This window comes from Suricata suricatta, chromosome 5, assembly GCF_006229205.1.
Source record: "Suricata suricatta isolate VVHF042 chromosome 5, meerkat_22Aug2017_6uvM2_HiC, whole genome shotgun sequence".
Lineage (NCBI taxonomy): Eukaryota > Metazoa > Chordata > Mammalia > Carnivora > Herpestidae > Suricata > Suricata suricatta.
In genome coordinates, this window is record NC_043704.1 from 109,054,659 (window position 1) to 109,081,169 (window position 26,511).

Genomic DNA, 26,511 nt, shown 5'->3' on the forward strand with positions numbered 1-26,511 from the left:
TACCATTTTCACCAGGAAGACATTTTAAAAACTACTGCCCACTATTTTCTTTGATATTTGTTGTTGTTGTTCTTGCCATATTTTAGCTCTCACGAACACTGTGGGCTCTCTTGATAAACATGTGACTTGGACATTTTCTTACAACAGACAGATGGGTGTGTTCTCTGGGTATTATTTCTAAAACGAAGAAAATGTTCCCCTTTACCAGCATCTGGGTAAGATTTGGAGTTCTGTCACGGATTTAAAATATAGACAGAAATAATCATCTCTCTTCCACATAAGGTGTTTCTGCAAGTAATTTTTTCTCTCTTTTCTTTTTCTATGCCAGCTTTGAAATCACAAATGAAATATGGGTTCAGGAAAAAAACACTGTATAAAACAGTATTTGGACATTTCTTTTCATCATTCACTTTTATGGATGTTCTCCAATCATACTATCCAGATGGCCAGGTTACAAGTCTGTGGAAACATAAAGGCCTTTCATATAATACGTAAAACACTGATGAATAGACTTCTAAATGTATATACAACTAAGTATATTTTATTCATCTTTGCACATAATCCCATTGCACACAGCCTACCCCAGTGAATTATAACATTAGGTTGGCAAACATATGGTTATGAACTCACTGACATAGATGCACAGTAAAAATATTCAATGAAACATGTCTACCATTTCTATAGGATAATTCAATTTAATTGACACAGAGATTTTAAATGATTCTCCTTTTTCTCTGCCAAGTAATCAGACACAAAAAGAAAAAAAAATCAACTCATCATTCTTTGCCAGAGACGATCACAAAGAATGTGAAATTTCATTAAAGGATTCTTTATGCCATGTTTCTGCCATCCCCTTGACAACACTTATCAACAAATGACTGGAGATCAATACCCACAGGTGCAATAAGACATCTATTTTTAGGGTTTTTTTTTTTCTTAAATGTTTCATTCCTTAATAAACCCCAAAGTTCAACATCAGGATCCTGGGCTTTCACCGTGGGTTTTTTCACTTGCTATTTCCTTTGCCCGGGATACCCTCCTTCCAGCCCATCCCACAGCTGGTTTCCTCTCATCTACTGAGATGTCACCTTTTCAGAGAAGCCATACCAAGCCCTGCTGAAGTTAACCGTTCCCCTTCTCCCTGAATCATGTAGCCAGGGCTTAACGCAAAGGGCATGTCAATCCATTCAGGCAACTCTAACAAAGTACCACAGACTGGGTGGCTTCTAAACCACAGAAATTTATCTCTCACATTCTGGAGGCTGGAAGTCCAAGATCAGAGTGCTAACATGATTGGGTTCTGAGAAGACCCTCTTCCAGGTTGTCGGCTGTTGACTTCTGTGTCTGCACACGTCAGAATGGGCTAGGGAGCACTATATGGGCTGGGGAGCTGTCTGTAATAAGACACTAATCCCATTCATGAGGGTGAACCTAAGTACCCCCTACAGGTCCTACTTTCTAATTCCATGACATTGGACATTAGGATTTCAGTGAATGAATTTTCGGTGGAAACAACCATTCAGATTATAACAAGGCATGTCTACAGGCCAAATCTGACACTCCACTTGATTTTGTATAGTTCACCATGCTAAAAATGCTTTTAGCCTTTTTAGAAAATAGTTAATAGTTAAATATGTGCTATTTTATGATATGTGAAAATTGTAAGAAATGGACATTTCAGGGTCTATAAATAAAGTTTTCTTGGAACATAGCCAAGCTGGTCATATATAGGATACATATATATGTACAGGTTATAAGGACAGAGTAGAATAGGTGCCAGAGAGACCATCTAGTCCACCCACTGTCTGTGTGGCTCTTCACAGGAATAGTTTGTCACTTCTTCAGGTGGGCTATTTCAACATCCAGCTTGTTAATTTAATCAGCTTGCTTATTCAAATGTAACTATGATTTTTAATTTATTAATTCAGTTGTCTATTTTTAAGCCTCATGGGGACAAAGACATTGTCTGGCTCCATTATGCCCAGATCACTAAGCAAGTGGATATACTAAGAGAAGTATAATAAATATTTGTCGACTATAAAATAAATAAATGGGTCCTTGCTTCATTTCCATATTGCTCTATATAGATGAGGCAGAATGTGAGGGACTCCATTTCCTATAAGAGAAGCCATTTATAATATTTTAAACCACACACAAAGGTATGTTCACAGAACAGGAACAGTGCTATCTATGGACATTAAGTTTTACTGAATTCTCTAATTTCCAGAGGGCTTCCAGAGTATGATACATGCTAGAATCATATAGAAGTTGGGTGATTCCACTGTGGTTTCACTTGTGGATCAAATACAATCTCCCAGAGAATAGAGATCTTCTCAGGTTCCATGTCCAAGCAGATTCTTTCCCTGCTAGCAGTGCCTTTTACTGAGTACACCCTTTTGCTCACTTAGAGGCCTGACTCCCACACCTTCTCTTTTATTTGGAGATGATCTGTTTCCTGGCAATGTCAGAGGCCTTAAGTTCTTACTCATTAGCAATTTAACCTTAAAATTAGAGTCAGTAGCACAGACATGTGTCTTTTAACATGGATTAAGATTCAGGAGATTTCCTGCATAGATCTAAGTTTCCAGAGCCCTTTTTTTTTTTTTTTCCAACGTTAAGTGTAGAATATACTGGCCTGTGTGCTAAGGAGAGTGTGCTCAGATGTTTTTCCATTACCCAGACTCAGGTGCCACACTACCCTGTCCTTTATTAAACCATAGTCTAGAGAGTGGAGTGACTTTGATGCCAAGAAAGCATTGCTACTTAGGAATCACAAAATAGTGCCTCAGCATCATAGTTGAGAGTCACTATTTTGGGAGGTAATTTCATGAAAAAAAAAAACTGATCACTTATCTATCACTTTACTCTCACTTAAATAGTGTCATGAATATGAAGTTGATCCTGTTCCTATGAAATCTGGCTAATGGGTTGTTCTCTGCTATGGAGCTGTGTTGGGGAGCAGGTCATGCTAAAGGAAGGCAAGAGCCTCATCAACCTAAGTGATTGTTATTTATGTTCACTGAAACATGGAATATTAGCCAGTCTACTTGGTGCTGTTAGGGGACTCACTGGCCAGAGTTTAATAAAATGTATTCCTGCATCTTCTCTTGAGCTTTGCTGCATGTTCATAAAATCATGGGTTGTTTTGTCTGTGCATAATAGCATTTTAATGCAAAGAGCATGTTCTGTCTCTAGTGTTCAGTGGGGAAGCAGTGGGGGGAGCTCCACTGATAGCCTCTGCAACAAGGTGACTGGCTATAAATGTGAATAATTCTTAGGACCCCTAAAGTGAATCTCATGTATGCGTATAATAGAAACCAGACCATCCTAAATATGCTCTTCAAGTTTCATAAAAGCAATCTAGTCAGCCATTTTTGAAGGATGGGTAACTGAGAAAATCCTTGATTTGTATAGCCTTAGAATTTTATAAGCTAAAATGCATAAGAAAGACATACATGTGCACTCAGGGAAAGGGTGATTTTCTGTACCCTCACTTCAGAAGTTCACACTTTAGCTAAGTGTACGGTTTGTGAGGTGTACAGTCCTGAGAAGTCTGGGTTTGATTTTAGGGAGGAAGGGAATGCTGGCCACCGTGTACACAGTAACTTCCCCTTGAACGGTTGGTACCTCTTCTCCTTGTGGACAGTGTGAATCATGTTTCCCCTTTTTCTTCGGCCTCAAGGAGATAAATTCAAAACTCAATTTTAATTCTGAAGTCTTAAATTGTTTAAAACCAGAAGGGCTGTCCCTCTGGGCTCTGACTTTTCCACTTGAATATCTTGGAGAATGAGCATATCACTCTGCCTTACTAGATATCAGAGTTGTCTGTTAGTAAAATAAAAGCATCAGGAAACACTAGTGGTTTTCAGATTGTTTTGGAGCAGTGTTCCCATGGCCTCTCCAAAGGGAGAAGCTTTGGGACCGAGGATGGACCTCAGGCTCTTCCTCTTCAGTTCAAAAGCAATGACCATGCCACATCAGCTCGTGACACTCTAAGACAAGACTTTCTTAGAACAAAACATAAGTAGAATTTGAGAAGTCTTGTGTCCCATAATTTTTGAGGCCTCTTTCTCCTTTAAAAATTTTTAGACTGAGGTTAGGAATCAAAAGACAGGAATTCTAATTCAGGATCTTCCACTAACTTCCTGTGTCATTTAGGCAAGTCACTCTTCCTCTTTGGGCCCTTGATGTTTCTCATCTAGAAGTATAGTGAACTGAATACAGTGATTTTGAAGGTTGCTTCAGCTTTAAAGTGCTTTATTCTCTCTTACCTCATTGTCTCAAGTAATTGTTCCTGGAGAAAGTGGTCTCAGGTAGAGGGATCAGAGAAAGACTATACAGTTTCTTCCCTTGTTTTCTTTTCTGTCATTTCTGTGTATGACTGGATCCATCTGAAGGAAAGTAAACAAAGGAAAGGATCAGTAGAGGATTAGATGAGCAGAGACATAACATTTAATACTGCCTTATTGTGAAACTGTTTTATTTGCTCAACAGAAGATTCATGAAAATGGTCTGCGAGGTGCTGATAGAGGACTGACTCAGACCAGGATTACCTCACAACATTGCAATCTTACTTGTTTATAGCTAAACTGACTGCTGACCTGACAGAACACATTGGGGTTTTCCTCCCTGCCGGCTTCCGCCTTGCTAATGCTTGGTCATGCTTTCCCTAACCATCCCGGGTTCCTGTTACACACAGTGCTGTGTGTCACAGGGAGTGGGCAGGGCAGTTTCACCTGAGCTCTTTGCAAGAGTTTCCTTTAATGAGCTTTGTACACTGTATCCTTGGGGCAACATTCTTGTAAGTTATGAATGACATGGTATCAAAAGGTTATCTCAAACGTCCGTCCCTTCCCTCACTTGCCCCTGCTTCAGTACAGGAAAGAGGGACATATTTTGGTCCTGAATGTAGAACTTTGGAAGGAAAAGCTATTGCTTCAGGGGATCTCAGGAGAGCCCTAGAAGTGCCCCCAAAATATGTACTGGCTCAGGAAAAGAAGGAAGACCTTTACCAGTTGCTCTTACTTGTTATGACCTAGTCTTCTCATGTGCCCACACCCATTGGCTGTTGGGGTTAGATTTCAGGGCCTCTGAGATTCTTTCCAAAAGTGTCCAACCCTTAAAAGGAAGTGATTAGAGAAAGGGACGATTCCTTTAAGGGAATGTGTCCTTTAAAGATTTTTCTCTTAAGAAGAGTTAACTTTATCTACATTTCCTCTCTTTCCTTTAGTACCTTCTGTACTTTCTCTTTTGCCTATGACTTTGACCTCCATCCCCTTGCCACTTATATATCAGATCTCACCACTCTTTCAATAGTTCTGTTGTCATGCAAGAGAATCCCTTCCTGATATTGATGAAAGTTAGATTACTACGGTCAGATTCATCTCATGGCAAATGGGAGGGGATGCTTTTCATAAACATCAGGTATTTCCAGGCTGGGCAGTAATTACAGAGGCAAGCACTGGAAGAGCAGTAGTTCAACAGAGCTTGTAAACATTAATCACCAGCTCAAAGAAATAGGATAATTTCTTCTCCTTCTACACAGGTACAGGCTCTGGATGGTCATGTTAAGTTTTTGTGATGCTTTCTTTCCTTCCAGGTTGTTCCTGAAGATGTTGATTTAACCTAGTTTTTCGACCACATTCAACCTAGCTGTTTAACTTAGATGTTCATTGAACCTAGCTCTAATTTAAAAAGAGGAAACTATCAAACTGATTTACTTGCAAACCCTTACTTCATTAAAATTAGCATGGGATACTCATGACTTATTAAAAAATCCAGACATAAATATTGCATCTATGTTATGGCATCAAAAGTACTGATTGCAGTATTTCTAGACTATCCCAAGACTAAATTTGGAAGTTAGAGAGTTCTGTGTAAAACAATCCCAAAGAATCAAGTCTGCTTTAATTTTGTTTTAATAGGGGCAAATTGTCTACTGAAAAAGTAGTAGGAGAAATGTTACCACCATAAAGAAGAAGCGGCACAAGGGAAAACCAAACAAATACTTCATGCTTTTTTACTTACAAAATATTTTCCCTTAACTGTTTATACAAATATGCTTATAGTCTGCTAAAATACTTTTTTAATGTTTATTTATTTATTTTGAGAAAGAGAGAGCGAGCATGAGAGAGCGCACATGTGTGTATGATTGAGGGAGGGACAGAGAGAGAGGGAGAGGGAATCCCAAGCAGTCTCTGTGCTGTTGGAGATCATGAGCCAAAATCAAGAGCTGGACGCTTAACCAGCTGTACCACCCAGGTGCCCCAGTTTGCCAGAATGCTCTAATCCATATATATTCAATATGAACACCACTTAAGGCATTGCTTTGAAATGGGTCATTGTAGTTTTGTAATAGCTTACAAGAGAGGGGCCCTAAAGTTTCCTTATTAGGATATCTTTTTCTATAGTGGACCAATCGGTATTAACCAGTCCTGCTTCAGCTAGCAGGTTAGTCAGAGAACAGTTTCTGGTAGTACTTCCAAATAGTATGTTCCAGATTGAAAGGCAAAGCTTGCTTAGATAACAAACATGGAAGACAGTTCAGAGGAGCAAGATGCTAAATCAACAAAATACTACAGCACTGAAGCAATCCTATGATGCAGTCAACAAAAATTTATTAAGCAGATACTGACCAATGCATCAATTGGGTCATTGGGACTGGTGAGCCCTATGGATCCTTGAATCATTAAATTCTGCCCACAATCATTCCCTTTTTACTAATTTGTCTCTCTAATAGATCTTCAACTCCTCTGCCTCCGTAATCCATTATTATCACCAATTACTTTCCTAAACAGGTTTCTCCCCCACATTTGGGGGGTTGAGAGCAACTTGATTTTCATCTCTCTCTAGATTCACCCACCAGGCCTAATTCTTCACTCCTGAGATTTTATTGTAGCTACAAGGTAAGGGACTGGGCAAGCAGGTAACTGGACATTAAAACCGGGGAGAGATACAGCATAAAAAAAAAGTTATAAAGGCACTTTTTAAACATATTCATTTTTTTACTTAGAATCCACATAATCTGGCCAGGGTTATCTTTTACAGGAAAATTTCTCAAAATTAATTTATTCTACAATAAAATTGGGCTGTAAATGAGATGAAAACACTTGTCTAGATGAGTTGATTTTTTAAAGTTTTTTTTATGTGGTTTTTTTTTTTATTTATTCTTGAGAGACAGAGAGAGACAGTGCAAGAAGGGGGGGATTAGAGAGAGGGAGGTACAGAATCCAAAGCAGGTTCCAGGCTCTGAGCTAACTGTCAGCACAGAGCCTGATGCAGGGCTCGAACCCACCAACCTTGAGATCATGACCTGAGCCGAAGCCGGTTGCTTAACGGACTGAGCCACCCAGGTACCCCTAGATGAGTTAGTTTCAAGACAAACCAACTAAAGATGATCATCTCAACTATGGGAATAGAGTTCAGGATAGAGGTTCACTTTTGGGGATGGGATGGCCTGAGAGAGGATTGAGGAAATTTTCTGAGTGCTGGATGTGTCCCATATCTTGATCTGGGTGATAGTCACATGTGTATATAACTATGTAAAAATCCACCACACTTTTCATTTAATACCAGGGGCTTTGCCATAAAAAAGGCTAAATCACAATAAAAATAAACAAGAATAAAATCAATGTAAAAAGAGCTATGTGACAGAATCCTAACCAGTTGCAACAGTCCTCGGACAGAGCAATGACTGGTAGTAATGACATCAATAACAGAGGAGAAGTATACACTTTAGAATCTTGGAAAAACAGTCTGAGACCCATAATCTGATACCATGTCCCAGGCAATTTCTAAGAAGGATTGATGGTCCCTAAGGATCCCTGATATTCAGAAGCAGAAAAGAGAGAGGCAGTCTACCAAGCTGTGTTCGGAGATTTTTTTCTTTATTGCACACTCGACATTTTAGCCCCTTATTTCAAACTAATAAGTTACTTTCCTAGTAGATATGGCTCTTCTGAGTCTGAGTGGCTTCATGAGCAGACTTGTCTGAGCCTGCTTCTTACTTCATGAAGCAATCTTCAAAAATGTGGCATAACTGTGATAAGTCTATTTCCTGGACCCGTAATGGCCCCACCGACCTGAGTGCTCCATTGTCCTATTAGCCTTCCTATCTTAAATGCAACAGGTAGAAATCCTCCAGCGGAGGATTTGGGCAGTAGAAGGGGAAGTAGACTCTATGAAATATCATGTCTTTTAATCTTACAAGGGGGCAAAAAGTACAAAAGTAATTAAAGTAGTGTTAAAAATGCAGTTCTCTAAATGCACCTTTTCCCCATGTAGAATAATATTGCTAAAGACACTAAATATGTTTCAAAACACGTATGGTACAGCAGTTGGTAGGTTGGTGTTGCCCATTAAAAGGAATATAAAGAAAAGCATCTGGAAACATGTAAGGATGGGCTTTATTTCAATATTTTAAAATGCAATGGTTACCAGATGTCAGTTTTAAGGGAATTTTGAAAGTAGTGTCTTTTATAGGATTGTGACTTCATTCAATATTTTCTTTTCTAAAATTTCTTCTGACCAGTTTTCTGTAATTATTTCATTTATGGAGTTAATGAAGAAATACACTTTAAGCATATGTCTAATGCCCCCCCCCCAAAAAACAAAACCTCCTAACAACAAAATAAAACAAAGCAATAAAATAAGAAGCCTCCAACAGGAGGCCTCAAAAAACAGTTTAAAATACACAGACACCTGGGTGGCTCAGTTGGTTAAGCGCCCAACTCTTGATTGTGACTCAGGTCATGGTCTCACTGGCTTATGAGTTCTAGTCAGTCTCTGTTGTACTCTGTGTACTGACCAGCTGGGAGGCTGCTATGGATTCTCTCTCTCTCTCTGTCTCTCTCTCTCTGACCCTCCCCTGCTCACACTCTCTGTCTCTCTCAAAATAAACAAATACACTTAAAAAAATCAAAGTACAGATTTACATTTACTCCAAATCCCAGCAGACCAAACCTAAACAGAAAGAGAGTGGAAATTACTCAAGGTCTTTCTGCTTAGCCATCCTTTGTTTTAATTTATTCAATGTGGTAAAATCAATGCAATGTTACATTCCCGCCTGCTGACATGTTTTGTTCATTGCCAGACATGCTTTTTATTAGCAAGGACAATATTTTAGACCTCTTCTGCTTGTGTCTCATAAAATTGCCCCAATTTCATTCTTTTTGTTGGCCAGTACACACCTGTAGCATTTTTAAGAAAATGTCAAGAGAAAAATGTTCTAGCCATTTACTTCCTAGGAAATAGTTTATGTGTCGATACTCCTTACACATTTGCTGACTGGCTGAAAGGGAAATTCATTTCTGAATGATATGCTGACATGCCCAGGAAATGGAAAACATTCAGCCATACGTGGTCTAGGCAGTCATTTATGTGTAAGGAGGTGAAAGAGTTTGAGAGAATAATTCTCCCAAATTTCATAGCCTCTAGAGAAGGCCATATGCCACAATTGTGAGAAACAGATACTTGTCATTTAAACTGTCTTCGTTGCTGTTCTCTTTTGGGAAAAAAATAATTCTGAAAAATATTTGAGATGCTCATAAAAACTGAGTCAAAAGAAAATAATTTATATTTTATAACTTGTATCTCAAATGTAAAAAAGAAACAAAAGTTATCATAAAATAGTCTTTCTAGTACATTTCAATAACTTTGTTACATTGTAATCATACAAATGACTTTGATATCATGCAATCCCAGGAAATTATATATGAGACAGAAAAAATAGTAAAGAGAACTTTTCAGTGCTGCCTGCAATCACAGAAAACCAGAGCTCGGGTAAAACGAAATAAAAGCGTATGATCCTTTTAAACTATGTTACAGTTTTATGTCTCGTAAAATTCAACAGTGATGTCACAGGACAAATACAGGCTGGTCCAGCCCTGAGGCTTTCTCTATTTCTGGACTGCAGTTTGGGCCTAGAGGTCTCTCTCAGCTCCCTCTCTCATCAGTCCAGGGAACCAACTGAATCTTGCAAGCCATTTATGAAGCTGCAGTTTGGTGGTCCCTAGGACTGTGCAATGGGAACTGCTAACTGCTAACAAGGAAGTCAAAGTAATGTGAGTCACAACCTCAAGAAGCCAACAGGCAAGGCAAAGAACCCAGGTGCCGAACTGGAAACTTGGCTTCCTGTAACTTCCTTGTAATTGAGGTTTGGGGGACGCCTCCAAAAAATTTAATAATTTAGTAATATAATAATGTAATATCTAGTTATAAACATTGCATTGAGGTACATAGCTGTTCCGTGTCAAAGAGGTAGAATATGCTGAGCCTCCATTTACAGCATACTCCCACTGAAGGTAGTAATAGAGAGCTAGGTCATAAGAAGGTTGTGAAAGCATGGACTCACAAGAGGAGAGCAGACCTCACCATTCCCAGTGCTTTTTTAACAAAACAACATTTTTGCATGTATCAGAAGAGTCCAAACTTTTCTTCAGAAAACAAAAAAATCTAGAGGCCTTCAAAATGAATTGACTATTTCAGTTGGGCCTGAAGACTTTAAGACTTTAAGAAAAGGCAAGTTTGTTAGAGTTGTTTCCACCCAAAGTTCCCACTGGGAAAATAAAATGGAGTCCACAGTTCCTTACAAATAGGCATTTAACTTTTTATATAAATGTTTTAAAGGAAGTTTATGACCTAAACTAAATTGTTAGCCAAGACATTTTAATAACTTGTTAAAAAACTTTCCATCTTTCAACCACATATCACTTCTTGATAAAGGATCCTTGGAAGAAGGCTATTGGCTGGTGATCTTATTGTTTTTATACAAACACATGAATATTATATCTATGTGTGATTTATACATTAGATTTATGTAATAAATGTTACATTGATATGCTAAATATCATACCTATATAAGAAATATATTTATATATCACATAAGCATATGTAGTATATATAACATAACTATAATTTTTAAAAACGTGTGCCTTCAGAGTTCCACAAAGACTGAAGCTGAACACTCAGAAGGTTGATGTGACTTGGTGTGGCTTTTTTTTTTAGATTCTCTTTTGGAATTGAGCACACTGTCTCCTAGCTAGCAGGACATTTCCGTTGGAATCTCCTTTACCATATTTCTAAGATTTGAAAGAAAGCTGTCTCATTGACAGGATTTCAATGATTGAAGACCATACCAAATAAATACTTTGAAAATGGAAAAGGTACTCTGGTTCAGGAAATAAAAAAGGTAGTAAGTTCCTTGACTAAATACGGAGTAATGGGGCTTCACGGATTATGCAGGTGGTTTGCTACTCTGAACCAGGGTGTGACCAGATTGTCTTGCCAACGAAAAGTCAGTATTTGACCAACGTTTTGGCTCAATGCCCTGGTAAATTAGCCTGAGTCCCACTTCAGGGAAGGAGCATGACTGAAGACGGGCTGCTGAAAACATCTCCTCCAGCTCCTTTTTTTAATCTACTTCCGGCTTCACCCTATACCACTCCTTAATTATCAATTTGGGTTCACCAACTACACGCCCTTTATTTCCTCTGGACATGTTTTCTAGTCACTGATTTTCAAATAGGGCTACTGATTAAAATAGTCAAGAAGCTAATCCCTTTAATGTAAAAACCCTAGTTGAAACTGGAAACAATCAACAGCGAAGGAAGAAAAATGATGAACTGAGTAATTACTCACATCCTGTGGTTAAAAGTTGCAGCGCTTGGAAGTGACAGCATCCTATCAATACGTATTACAACATCATGGTGTGCCTGAGGGAGTCAAGGTGCGTAGTAAATTGATCTTCTCAGTTTGGTGCGGGCACATGAGATGTAATACACATCCTGTCTCCCATTGGTTTTTACTAGAACGACCCATATTATTTATACTCAGAGTCTATGGTCTTTTCTGGCCATTCTTTAGCTGCTTTTCATGTTTACTGGACTGATGTAAAGTAGATTAAACACTAAGATGGGCCATGTTGCCTAGAGAAAAGAGCCTGAGGGTGATAGCTTTAAAAATAGATTCCTGTAGTTTTGACTTTGCATCCAACTCAGGCAAGTTACAACCTCTCAGTATCTCATTTTCTTTTATTATTTTTTATTATTAAAAACACTTTTTAATGCTTTATTTATTCTTGAAAGAGAGATAGACAGCGCGAGCAGGGGAGGGTCAGAGAGAGAGGGAGACACAGAATCCGAAGACAGGCCCCAGGCTCTGAGCTAGCTGTCAGCACAGAACCTGATGCAGGGCTCGAACCAATGAACTGTGAGATCATGACCTGAGCTGAAGTCGAACGCTCAACCCAGTGAGCCACCCAGGTGCCCCTCTCATTTTCTTTATCAGTCAAATGAGGATAATATTGCCTACCCTGCCCACTGCCTCACAGAGTGACGGTAAAAACCAAGAGAGATAATAGATATGAAAAGATTTTGAAGTTAAAAGTGCTGTGTAAAAAAAAAAAGTGCTGTGTAAATGCAAGTGATTATTATGAAAAAAAAGTTGTGGTAGGAAACTCAGCTGGAAAAACTGTAGGCTGGTGAGGCTTTAAGGAGGCTGAGAAAGAGTCCAGCCCCCTTAATTTTGCAAATGGAAAAACTTTGACCCAAAGAGTAATAAAATACACAGATAATTTCCATTATTTTTAAAATTTTACTTTAATATTTATCTATTGGTTTTGAGAGAGAGCAAGCAGGGGAGGGGCAGAGAGAGGGAGATGGAGGATTCAAAGGGAGATCTGGGCTGACAGGCTGACAGCAGTGAGCTGGATGTGTGGCTCGAACTCATGAACCATGAGATCATGACCTGAGCTGAAGTTCGATGCTCAACCAACTGAGCCACCCAGGTGCCCATCCATAATTTTATATAATAAAAATAATAAGTACAGGGCTTACTCTGGACCAGACAGTGTGCTAAGTGCTTTACATACATTATCTCATTTCATCTTTTCAATTTCCCCATTAGGGAGATACATCATTAGTAACTGGGGTTGTGATTCCAAGTTTTTGTTGCCAAAGCCAAAGCTCTTAACCAACTTGTCATGTTGTCTTATAGTTATGAACTTTTTCTTTCTGGTAGCTAATAAGCATTATAAAGCAACTTTTCTCAAGATGCTATTCAGCCAATAGATAAAAAGTTAGGGGAGTAGCAAGCCCATGTATGGTAAATTACACATATAGAACGAGGGATGTAGTCTATTAATTAAGCACTGGTTATCCTTCCTTTTGGTATTCTAAAACTACTGCCAGATACTGTAGTATAAAAGAAATACTAGTTTACTTAGTTACAATCTATAAATATCTTAACATAAACAATTGAAAATGGGAAGCTTTCATAACATAACAATTTTCTATGTTTTGCCATTTGCAGAGGTAGGAGCCAGCATCCCACACCAAATAGGTCTAACCTCTGTAATCAATAGGATATTGCAGAAATAATGAAGTGTTCAATGTAGATGGAAATTTCCAGTCCCAGTATTAGCCTCTTTTCAGAACTATAATGGACCAAGGACCTCTTTTGTGCCTCCAGTTTCTCCCCTTTTCCAAGCTGAGTGTCCTTTGTCTGTTCTACCATTATTTGCTAGGCATGGGAAGGAGGGGGCAGATAGCTTGTTGCTGGGCCTTCAGACCATGGAGCAAGTGTTTGCAGTGGGCTATACCCAAGGGTCTACACCTGTGAGGCTCTATTAGTTCCTGGGCTTGACTTCCCAGATCACATTCCGGACTTTGAGCTTATACTAGGATGAGAATTTTGGAGGCCTTGGGAAGGAGTGAATGTATTTTGCTTATTTGAGGGATAAGAATCATTGGGAACCAAGGAGAACTGTGGTAGCCAGCCTTTGTGTTGATTCTGTGAATGGTTCTTCTATTATTCATGACCTTCTGTATTCTGCTTCTATAGTGAATAACACTGACCTCTAAAATCAATACCTTATTATGCAAATCATAGACTTCAACTTTTGAGACTAGATCATGAAAGTCATTGCTTCCTATTGGATCACTTTTCTTGGAGGGAAGCCAGTAGCCATGTCAGGAGGACACTTCGTCAACTCTATGTGGAGGTCCATCTTGGGAGGAACTAAGACTTCCCACCAATAATAAGCCCTTGATTTGCCAGTAGCCATCTTTGAGAAAGATACTGGAGGACCAGGAAAGCCTTCAGATGCCCACGGCCTCAGCCAACATCTTGTTACAGCCTTATGAGAAACACTGAGCCAGAACCATCCAGTTAAGCCATTCCTGAATTCCTAAGTCTATAAGAGATAACAATTTTTTATTGTTGTTTTAAGCAGCTGAGTTTTGGAGGCTACAGAGAGATAGAACAGAATATCAAAACATGCTTACTTCAACCATTTAACTGATTTCAGAGATTATTTTTAAGCCATAATTTTAGGGCTGAGGAAGTTAAAAAGGCAGGTTGAAGTATTCATTTCAAATGTAGCTGTGTGTGTGTATGTGTGTGTTAAGCTGTTATAAATCATTATAGACCTGGATGTCCTCAGGTTTGTTTGCCTTTATTTTATTCTTACCAGTTTTTCCTGAGGTGGCCTTGAGGATGACTAGTTACCCAACTATAAATCACCAATGGAAATTGTAACAAATAGGACCACAACAGCGATGAAATTAAAAGTAATTTCTGTAACTAAATTCATTCAGAGGTTTCTAAGCAAAAATTACCTTTTTTTACTCTTCTTGATGGAAGTGATTAAGGGAATACCGTCTTCCTCAGAATTTTTAGAGGCAAAATTAAATGTGTTAAGGTATAGCCAATAATTAAAATGTAACATGAGGTTTTTCTTAGTGCTTGCCTCTCTCCCCTCCCTCCACTTTGTAAAACTTTGGAGCATTATCCTCTACCTAGAAATCAAAATTCACAAAAATCTCACATTTTTGTTTTTTGCTCTTCCTTTTATAAAAGGCCTTATTGTCTCCGTGATCAAGATTCTAAAATATTTTAGGGAAGATCGTTGACATTGGCATGGCAGGATTCATTTTGTTTGGGGGTAAAAGATCACTCAATTCATAAAATATGCTCAACACATTTTAGAAACTGTAAATTCCCCATGTCCATATGGAAAAAAAAAAAAACCAAGGTCACTGAATCAAAATAAGAGTTTATGAGATTTTTTTGAGATACTTAAAAGGGATCTATGATGTTTCTTTCTCTCAGAAACATCTCTCAGACCTTTCAAAAGAATTTCCATAGGTGATAACTTTTGTCCTAGCTGATGCCTAATTTACTTTAAGTATTAAAAAAAAAAAACCAGAAAAGCAAAAATAAAACAACTCATTGGGCTCTTTCTAAGCCTTAAACCTTTTGATTTACTGTGCTTAAAAATACACACAACCTAGATTCTCCTAATACTCCTAGCTCAGAAAGCAGAATTAGAGTCCTAAAGGTTTTGCTCTGTGGTTCAGCTCCAACTCTGTCTTTTTGAAAGAAAGGGCAAATGACTGCCCTTACTGAGAAAAGAGAATAGCTTATCTGTTGCTGAAGAGCGAGCCGTGGACAACAAAAAGGTGGATAGGAGAGGCTAAGAAATGTAGGCTATGATATTGTACAGAATAAGTGTCTAATTTGTCCCCAAATGGGAGCTGAACAAAAAAAGAAAATTGATTTCACTTTGACAGATATTATGTTACTATCAGTTAATAAACTTCTATCCAAACATAACATAGACTTTCCGTCAAATATTATGTATTTGTATTAAGTAAGAACTGATGATTGAGTTCCTGTAATACAATTGTGTCTGATTTTCATCAAAACCTGAAGATTTTTTGTTACATTTTGACCATCCTACATACATCATGGCACACGCACACATAGGCGCGTGCGTGTGCGCACACACACACACACACACACACACACACACACACACAAGCTTAGGCGAAACACTAGGCTGTTACTGAATATTTTATTTTTAACTTTTCTCATCCGTGGGAGTAACATAAAATGGACCTCTTTTGGAAATGTGATAAGGATAGAGCTGGTGCATTTTTCTTCTGCAATATTCAAAATAAATTTCCTGCATCGGCAATGACGGTGCTCTCCCCACCAAGCAAGTATACATACAAAGTATATTTATAAAGGCCCTGTCCCTACCTGTCTACCTAGATGAATTGTGCATAGGATTCCACCTATGCAACTACCACCCTGAAGATAATGAGAAGCTCCCTTAGCTCCTTTCCGGTCAGCAACTAGACACCTTCACCCCAAGGTAATAACTATTCTTGTTATAATCACCAAAGATTGGGGTTCCATGGCCACTTTTTAAGATACAGTAAATATTAAAACCTCATAAATAATGTATTTATGTTGTTTCATGGCTTATATTAGTTGGAGGTGATCACTATAAAGCTTCTGAAGAAACATTTACCATAACATCTTCTTGTAGGATTCTGCTTTCTTGTTATTCTGAGGATACACGGAGAGCATTGGAGACTTAAAAGTCCATGCTTATTTATGGGGGAGAAATGAAAATGCACATTTTGTATGGTATAAAAGAAAGTTTACTTTTGTGCCATGGGTGATACTTGGACCTTGTAAATAGGTAGGATCATGTTGTTCAAGGTCATGATGAATAAAAGTAGAACCACACTTTACAGTACCAAGTAGTCATGCATTTCTTTTTAATGACAGCAAGAAATCTAAAACCCAGACATGCAAACTTCCCAGACAAACTGGCAGAGACAGAGAGAGATGAACATTTTTCAAAAAATCTAAACACTATTTTGAATTTTGTTGTTGTTGTTTTGAAATCACTTCACTTAGCTTAACCTTTATATATTAAGGGTGATTAACCCTGTGCACTTTATGTTCAGAATGTGCTTTGGCTGATACTTGCTCGGTTGAGAGAATACTGTCATTGCTGATGCAGGAAATCTATTTTGAATATTGCAGAAGAGAAATGCACCAGATATATCCTTATCACATTTCCAAAAGAGGTCCATTTTGCCTTATTCCTAGGGAAGAGAAAAGTTAAAAATAAAATACCCAGTAAAAGCTTACTGTTTCACCTAAGCCTTTGTAAATAGCCTGCAATTTAGAGACAGTGAATTAAGAATTCCATGTTGAATTAGAAATTAAAAATAGATGCAGTAGTGAGAAATGTATTTAAGGCCCTGCCTACACTGCAGCAAAAATTGTGTTTGCAAAAATTAGGATGGTTCTTGCTAGCATGCTGTTAACACAATTTCTCTGGCCAGGGAAGATAAAAATATAAGAGATTTTCTTGGTGTATTATTTTAAAAATCGTATTGACTTTCTTACTCCTATAAATGCTAATGCATGTATTTTTTTTCAGCATGCACTTATGTTTTTGTCTGTTTTATAATGAATTAGATTGAAGGGAGTATGAATTAGTGACATTTAACATACATGTGATATTTCATACAGTATAACCTTATATCAATAGGTTTGAGTTCAATTTTCATGATCAGTTTTACATGTAGAGTCCTAAAGTGCACCTCCAGTGAAATCATTAATAGAGGCTTGTTGAAATTATGATACCATTGTCCAGAAAGAAAATGGCATGATCCTTCTGCTTATACACACATATATAAGCAGGTATAAATTTTGAAATATATAATCAGGTAATACAGGAGACCACTTCTATAAGAGCACATAACTGAGAATTATATACCCCCTAATATCTTATTTCATATGAGTAAACACTGCTCACAAATTAAAGCATGACAGTGTTTTCTCAATAGATCTCAGAAAACTATCATTTGCCAGAATATATATACTTAATATCTCCATATATTCTAGAGGGGGAGATTCTTGACATCATTGAAATAAGTTTAAGTGAACACATTTATCATTTTTGTCCCCTAAACTTCAGGAAGGATCTTTTACTCTTTATTAGCTCTAAGACAGGGCAATCTCTTGATAATTAATTCATGTGTAAGGTTTGTCTAAATTAACAACCCTATCTTCTAAACTTACCATTTATATATTTTATTGCCTGGGTCCCTGCCTCTCATCTCAAAACTGTGAGATGCTCATCATCTGATCATTTGAAAAGTTGTTTTTGTGTTTTGTTTTGTTATGCTTTGCTTTGTTTTGCTTTCACACTGATTCTTTCTTCACACTTAAATGGGCCAGCACAGTGGTCTTCCACTTTCCTATCTCCCACTTTTCATAACTCAGTTAACTCCACTTTAGCTGGTGTTTGCTATGTACACAACATCCTCTTTAATTGCATTCCTCTCTCAGCTTTATTCCAGCTCTTTCTTGAGAAAGAAACCTCTTACAATTTTTTTCACTCTTGGACTCTCCCCTTCTCTTTGTAATCTCAAAGATAATGTTCATCACACTCTTACAGTGGAAAGTCATGAGTTTTAAAGTAAGAGTAATTATGACGAAGAATATTTCCTTTGCCTTCTTAAGCTCTTGAAATATTCAGAAGTTCCCAACAGCCATTTTACAAATCTCTACCTAATTCCAAATATTTTATTTTATTTTATCTTATTTTTAAATGTTTTATTTATTTTTGATACAGAGAGAGACAGAGCATGAGAGGGGGAGGGGCAGAGAGAAAGGGAGACAGAATCGGAATCAGGCTCCAGGCTCTGAGCTGTCAGCACAGAGCCCAACACAGGGCTTGAACCCACGAACGTGAGATCATGACCTGAGCCAAAGTTGGGCACTCAGCTGACTGAGCCACCCAGGCACCCCCAAATATTTTAATAAAGCCAGCTTTTAGTAAGAAATCATATTAAGCAATATTGCTTTCTGTTTTATTTCATATTTCATTACTATTATGGGAATAGTGCTTCTTTATTTTTAAATATATAGTGTGTGTGTGTGTGTGTGTGTGTGTGTGTTTGTGAGAAAAAGAGAGAGAGAGAGCACATACATAGAGGAACACAAGTGGGGGAGGGGCAGAGGGGGAGGGAAAGAGAGAATCTTAAGCAGCCTCCATGCCCAGTGGGGAGCCCAGATGAGAGGCTCCATCTCATGACCTTGAGCTGAAATCAAGACTTGGGCACTCAACTGACTGAGCCACCCAGATGCCCCAAATTATGATCTAAGTAGGCATTAATGGACTAGCCTTGACTCTTACTATGCACTCATTCCTAATCTTTTACCTGGAAGTGTACAATAGCATACAGCTTAGCTGTTCTCCCTGCGCCTGTCTTTGCTTTTCCTGTTATTTTTATTTAACTCAACAATTGGAGTGATTATTTAAAAGTGTCAACAGAACCTGCTGCTCCTGTGACCTCAAACTTCCAGAGGTACCGGATTTTGAATAAAATCCAAGGACTTCATAAAATATGTAGCCCCGTAGATGTTAAATAATGTGGCCCTGTATCACTGCTCCAAGCTTATGCCCTTCCATCCTTCCTTCTCACCACACTTCAGACAAACAACTATTTTCTATTCTTCCAAAAACACCAAGTTTGTTCACTTCCTCTAGAAGACTCCCTCCAGATTTCCTGTAGATTGCACATATGTCACTTGAGACTGGCTGAAACTTCAGGTAATTCTTGAATAGCCAGGTGGTGAAGGACTGAATTATATGATAGGGGCCTGATCAAAGAAAGAAAAATTTGGAAATAACTAACACATAGATAATGCCAAGACAGAGTTTGTCTGACTGTCTAGGAGAAATCATGAGAGAGAGTGAAGACAGGGAAACTGTCTTGGAATGACCTACAGTAAAGGGACTTGGGAGAGGAGCCAGTGAAGGAAAGAAGGAGGCAGGAAGTAAGAGAATCCAAAAGTGCAATATTGTTGAAAATCTGTGATGTGGGAATTGGAGGGGGAAAAAAAAGGAAGAAAAATAATAGATAATAATCAAGTCAAATATAACAAAGATTAGTAAATGTGAGGACCAAGGAAAAAGCCATTGACTGTACTGATTTATTGCATTGCTTGAGTTTGGAAAATATCTTTTGTCCTTAAAATATTTGTCTTAACTAATGAATTTTTTCAGCAACTTTTTGAAATATCCTGTATATTTATGGAGCAAACTTTCTATATGCCCAACACTAATCTTATTTTGAGATTCTTATTTGTTCTTGATCGTATGCACAGAAGTAAGAAAGTCTATCCATAATCCCATTGTCCCTTGTAGGTTTCTATGAAATTGTTGGTTGTAAAAGATAAAAGCCATGATGTCTAAAGGATTTGGGGTTATCAAGAGATAGTCACAGAATAAGACTCAAATCAGAAAGAAAATAAATTTGTTTAAGTTAAAAATATCTTGTATGCTTTGGCTGACAAGTCTATAGAGCCAAGTTGAAATCATCTAAAAACATTACCACAAAACCCTCCTGGGATGTCATAGACTAAATCAGCATACCTATTAGTAAAAGAACCACTTTTTATCTACTGTATTATGGAAGTCCTATACTCAAGCAAAGTTATAATTATATGTAATTAACTTTTCCATTTTCAACTAATTAAATTTAAAAAAGACCTGAAAACCCATTATCCCTGAGTGTACTGAAGCTTGAATGTTTGAACATTTAATCAAAAAAAAGCATATCAATTTTGGCTTCTTCTTATCCCTCTTGTTAACAAAAATAGTCCCCTGGCTCTAGAATAGAAATGCCAGGCTTTGAAATTAGGTGGTGTTAGGCTGAGTATCAATTTGCTGTCATACTTTTGACATGCATTTCTAAATTCAGATCTCGAAGGATCTAAAGCAGTGTAATTTGTGGATTGAAAACAACATAATTAATATAAAATGATTCAAAGAATCAAAATAAAACAGAAGATAAGTCCTCTCTATGACATCTAAACAAAGACACATGAAAATGTATCGCATCCTCACCAGTTGACAGGATGTGGTCTCGTGTATATATTTATTCATCTAATTTACCCATTCTTATGTCTACTAAGAACCAGACTGCTTATCAAATGTTACTAACGTTAGAATTTTAGACAAAAAATTCTGTGCTATAGATGGGGAAACATGAGAATTCCTTACATTTTAACATGATACAATCCCAAATAGAAAGAGCACAACTTTTCCATCAAGGTGGACTTTATTTACAAAATACAAATTAAAATTAATCATGGATGAATACCTAATATTGTAGAAGGGAGGAATTATTGTTCTAAAAAATGACTTTTTGATACAGAAATATTCTAAATGAAAAAGTTTACAAAAATAATGAATGATATTTTGTGTGGATGTATGCAAAAAAGGGATATATGTATTAAATACTGAAATGACATACACCAAAACACAATATATTGGGATTACAGGTTAATTTTTTTCTTTTTTGCATTTTATGAATATTCTGCAATGTACCTGTATTACTTTGATGTTCATTTTATAATATTTTGTGAAACTATGTGTCTGGCACTGTGTAAGACAGTGTATCGAAAAGTAAACCAAATAGACACATCCTTGCCTATATAATGCTTGTATTTAAAGCATATGGTTTATTTTAAAACTTTTATTTCCTACTGGTTAAGAGCACAGACTTTGGAGACAAATTTCTTGTAATCAAATTTCTTGCCACTCACTAGGTAGGTGTGACTTCAGACAGGTTACTTAATTTGCTCAATGCTTCAGAGAACTCATAAATAATAGAGAGATAATAATACTGATCTCATAGAATGTGTTGAGAAATAAGTGGGCTGATACCTGCAAAGCCCTTAAATCAGTGCCAGCATCTGGTAAACCTTTTGCAAGTGTAAGCTGTTATTATCACTATTATTACTATTAATTATACTTTTAAATCCCTGATAATACATGGATGAAGAGTTTCATTGCTTCTTTATTTCAAAGGAGATAGCTAAGCAGGCAAAAACAAAGCATTAATTCTACAGAATCTATAAAGTACAATGGAATCCAAGGAGTGGTAGTTTTACTGAGAAAAGAGAACTTTAATATAATCAAAACCTTATTATGAGGAGTGTGTTGAAATTTTACTGTTGATCATTGCAGGTACAATAGTGCATTAATGTTTCCATTTTTGGTTTATACAATAGTCAGCACACATCTGGCCTATCAGAAAATAAGGAAAGTTTTTCCTGCCCATCTTTAATATGAGAAGAATAATTTTACTTAATGGACTTGATAGAAATTGAAGTTACAAGATGTGAGGAAGAAAGGATGCTTTGAAGATATAATGTAATTATTATTTAAAAATATGTATAATTTCTGTGTCTCTATTACCAGGTTTAATTGATAACTGTGCTTACCATGCTCTCTTATATGCAGTTTAGAGCTGTGAAAATTGCCAGTTACTTTTTTTCAAATTGCTTCTTGAATTTTCATTTTTAAAAAAAATTTTTAATGTTTTTAATTTATTTTTGAGAGACAGAGAGAGATAGTGTGAGCAGGGGAGGGTCAGAGAGAGAGGGAGACACAGAATCTGAAGCAGCCTCCAGGCTCTGAGCTAGCTGTCAGCACAGAGCCTGACGCGGGGCTTGAACCCACAAACCATGAGATCATGACCTGAGCTGAAGCTGGACGCTCAACTGACTGAGCCACCCAGGTACCCCAACTTCTTGAGGTTTTCAAATTTTATCCTAATGGGAGTAAACAGAGTTGGTAGAATGGTATGAAGGATAGGAGTATTTTGCCTTTAAAGTCAAATTAGCAAATTTTATTTTTCAAAATAAAAAAAAGAAGAAAAGGGGGGAAAAAGAAGACAATTTCTCAGTTATGTGTTTGCAAATGAAAACTAACCTGAAAAACTGAGCCTGATGGTTACATACTATTTCTTATAGTCATTTATTATTCAGTCATTTATCATTAACTACTTATGCTAGAGTCTTATTCAGTGCTTTGTTGAGCCATTCCTTTTTTTTTTTTAACGTTTATTCATTTATGATAGACACAGAGAGAGACAGCGCCAGGGTGGGGGAGGGGCAGAGAGGGAGGGAGACACAGAATCCAAAGCAGACTCCAGGCTCTGAGCTGTCAGCACAGAGCCTGATGTGGGGCTCCAACTCACAAACTGAGATCATGACCTGAGCCGTAATAGTTGAATGCTTAACAGACAGAGCTATCCCGCCCCTTGTTCAGCCATTCTTACTGAGAACTTCTTTTGTGCAAGCAGTGTACTAAATCTAGCTTCTCTGTCAACAAAGATGAATAAGATGTAGCCACTGCCCTCAAGAAGCTTACAGTCTAGAAGGAAAACAGACATGAAAAGAAGTCATTCCTGTTCAGTATATTATTACTAGAGAATAGTTTAGAAGAAGCCATATATTTCTTCCTGGCAATGAATATGTGAAAGATTTTCATGGCATCATTTGTTATCATAAAACTTCTGGAGAACCCCCACATTTCTATGCATATTAGCACTGGTTTCTATAATGCATGCAGGATCTAGCGCAAGAATTAAATCGGAGGATCATATAATGAGGTCTGCAGAAAGACTGTTATTTCTAGGCAGGGCATTTTCTGGTGTTCACATCTTCATCTGCTGTGCTCATTTCTTGATGGATTTTTAAAGCCTTCTCCCCTATTTCCACTATCCTATGTGTGACCCCCTCTTATCAAATGGTGTAAAACTTATAGTTACTATAAATAAGTCAAACAGAAACATTAATTTTTTGAGCAAAACTATATCAATAAAGATATAACATTGTTAGAACTCCAAAACAGGGTATAAGACCTCTACAAAAAGGGACCATTGTGAATAGGGTAATGATCTCTCTTTAAGCTGGTATATGAGGCACAAACTTCCTAATTATATCATGGATCAAAGTCTTAGTCCACTACAAATATAACAAACATAGCCTTCCACTGTTTACAGTCTAATCACATCTTCTATCCTTAAAAACTGAATGTTACAGCTTTGTGATAAACTATTTCATATAAACTGACACATATACAAAGCAATGATTTCTTATATCTAAATTATCTTATTCAAAGAGTCCCACTAGAGTATGTAAAAGAACAATCTATGATAATTTTATTTGGAGCTTAATGTCAATTCTCATTCTTGGTTTTAAGAAAAATAAGAGTCTATATTTTTGATCTCCATTTTGATGTCACTTGGCAATTTCTCCCCCTTTATGCAAATTTAAAGATTAAATATTTTTTAATTGGCAAAATCACAAGCAAAATGAATACAGAACAACAAAGGGACCACCCAGAGTCAGAACAAACGTCTCACAAATTTCTTCACATGAAAGGAATTAGATAGAAATTGCTATGAGTTCAATACAGAAATCTATATGCAAAATGAGAATGAGTGCTTCTGTTTAAGAATTCTGCTTTATGGTTTATTACATGAAATGTGAATTTAAAGAGTTTTTCAATGTGTCTAGTAATTCTAGAGTAAAGACTCTTCAGAAAGAAACTGAAATAAAATCCTTCAATTATATAATGAAAGGAAGAAATAGCTATTAATCTTTCCCAAAATGACAATATTACCTATCTTTCTTCATCATCCCCACCTCCCACACTTCCCACTCATAAAGCTGATAATTCCTTATTATATGGGCACAAATAGTGGGATCTAGGTAGATCAGTCAAATTGGACAAAATGTTCAAGTCACTATGGTCAGATCGGCCCTGAGAAACATTAGGATATTTGTTATGCACAAGGACATTTTTCCATAGTATTTTTAATAGAATATGATTGTTTTTGACATTTGCTTCTATTGTGATGGTCAGTTTTATGTGTCAATTTGGTTGGACCATGGTACCTAGATATGTGGTCAAACATCCTAGATGTTTCGGTGAGGGTGTTTTTGAATGAAATTAACATTTAAATTGGTGGACTTCAAGTAGAGTGTATTGCCCTCCATAATATAGATAGGCCTCATTCCATCAGTTGGAGCCCTAAATACTAAAGACTGACCTTCCTTGCTCAAATGAGACTTCTGCCCACATATGGTCTTCACACCTGAGCTATAAACTGACTCTTCTCTTGTTCTTTAGCCTCATGGCCCACCCTGTCTGTATGTATACATCTTATTGTACATATCCCGGTCTGTTCCTCTGAAGAATCTCAATACCGTTGTCTAGATAAAATTCTGATATCAAATGCTGGAAAATTATAGATATGACATATATAATGGGACCAGAGTGAGACATTGTCAGAGTGTGGTCAGAGAAGTGGGTGAACAAATTAATGTATGGTCTATCCCCTTTTATTATGGAATATAGTTAGTGCAGAGGCTGGGAAACCCAAACTCCTTCAGGTGGCCTTGCCAGCATGGAGCAGATAGAAGGTCCCCACTGAAGACGGCAGTGTGTCCTGTGGGGTGTGGTAAACAGATACTGAATCTAGTCTAGGTTCCCTTTTCCTCCTCCCCATTCTCATTTTTTTCTTCGTAAGTTAATACTATACTGGTCAAATATATATATGTATATTTACACACATACACACACACACACATATGGAAACCACATCAGGTTATTAAATTTTTGACCCCAAATAAATTTGAACTTGAAATTTCAAAGGAGCTTGATCTCACAGATATTGACATCAGACTGATCCAGAACAATGTAAGGCCATATTTTGTTAAGAAGTAGCAAATCTAATAAAGGACAAGGAGAAGAGCATTATAGCCTGGGTCTGTGAGGGCAGAGGCATTAGAAAGACCAGAGGGAGTGAGGAGGAGACACAAAAACAGTTACATGGAAATATTATTAGAACCCCTGTGCTTGAATTGGAAGGTTCTATAGGTCCAAATCCTCCAAAAGCTAGTGACTTTCCCAAGTTCACCGCCAGCTCTGTGTAAGGATATTAGGAAATAGGAGAGTTAACCAGGACAGATGCAGAATTTAGTTTGCTCTAAGGCAAGAATTAGGTATGAGTCCAGCCCTCTTCAACCATTAGTCCCCTGAGAGCTTATTTATGTACGAATAACAGTTTTATCACAGTGACTTGTACAAAGTAGATGTTTGATAAACACCAGTTGTTTAAAATAGAACTTAATAATAAATAAGCACTCAGCTTGCTTGCCAAGGCCTTGTCAGTCTAACAGTAGAAGAAGGGAAGTTCCTGTTAGACACAGGGATAGCTTTGGGGCAGTGAGCCCTGAGGCATACCGCCGCGCATGGCACCAGGCCAGGACTTGTCTCAAAAATATCCCTCCCTTAGCACACTGCATGAGCTTTTAGTTTTTTGGGTTTTTTTTTTTTTTTTTTTTTTGGTTTTTTTTTTTTTGAGACAGAGACAGAGCACAAGCGGGGGAGGGGCAGAGAGAGAGAGGGGACACAGCATCTGAAACAGGCGCCAGGCTCTGAGCTGTCAGCTCAGAACCTGATCCTGGGCTTGAACTTAGGGACTGGGAGATCATGACCTGAGCTGAAGTCGGACCCTTAGTGGACTGAGCCACCCAGGCATCCCTTTTTATTTTTTGATTTTATGCAACATTCCAAATTACCCCACCTGGAGACTCCATTTAGTTAGGGCACCCCCCCACCCACATTTTTAGGGTTAATGTGACATGAGTTAGATGAAATAAAGCGATTGAAATTAGGTAGCTTTTTCCTATCCACTAGCTGAAATCTTTATTTGTAGAGATGGGTGATTTTTTGGTTAATTTTGGAGTAGGAAATATTTTAAGAGGAGAGACAGCAGGATGTCACAGTAAATTGCGAGAACAATCAATAAAAGGGGGAGGGCTGGGCAGAGGAAT

General features: G+C 37.5%; 2 long non-coding RNA genes across 2 annotated transcripts in view; one reads left to right on the forward strand and one right to left on the reverse strand.

Moving 5' to 3' along the window:
- Positions 1–26,511, forward strand: part of LOC115292112 — a 59,135-nt gene that overhangs the window by 3,295 nt on the left and 29,329 nt on the right. The window lies entirely within an intron of this gene.
- LOC115292113 overlaps positions 1–26,511 on the reverse strand; it is a 30,985-nt gene that overhangs the window by 678 nt on the left and 3,796 nt on the right. Inside the window, exon 2 of the long non-coding RNA XR_003908812.1 lies at positions 4,272–4,391. This is a non-coding gene — a long non-coding RNA (uncharacterized LOC115292113). The remainder of the gene's footprint in view (positions 1–4,271; positions 4,392–26,511) is intronic.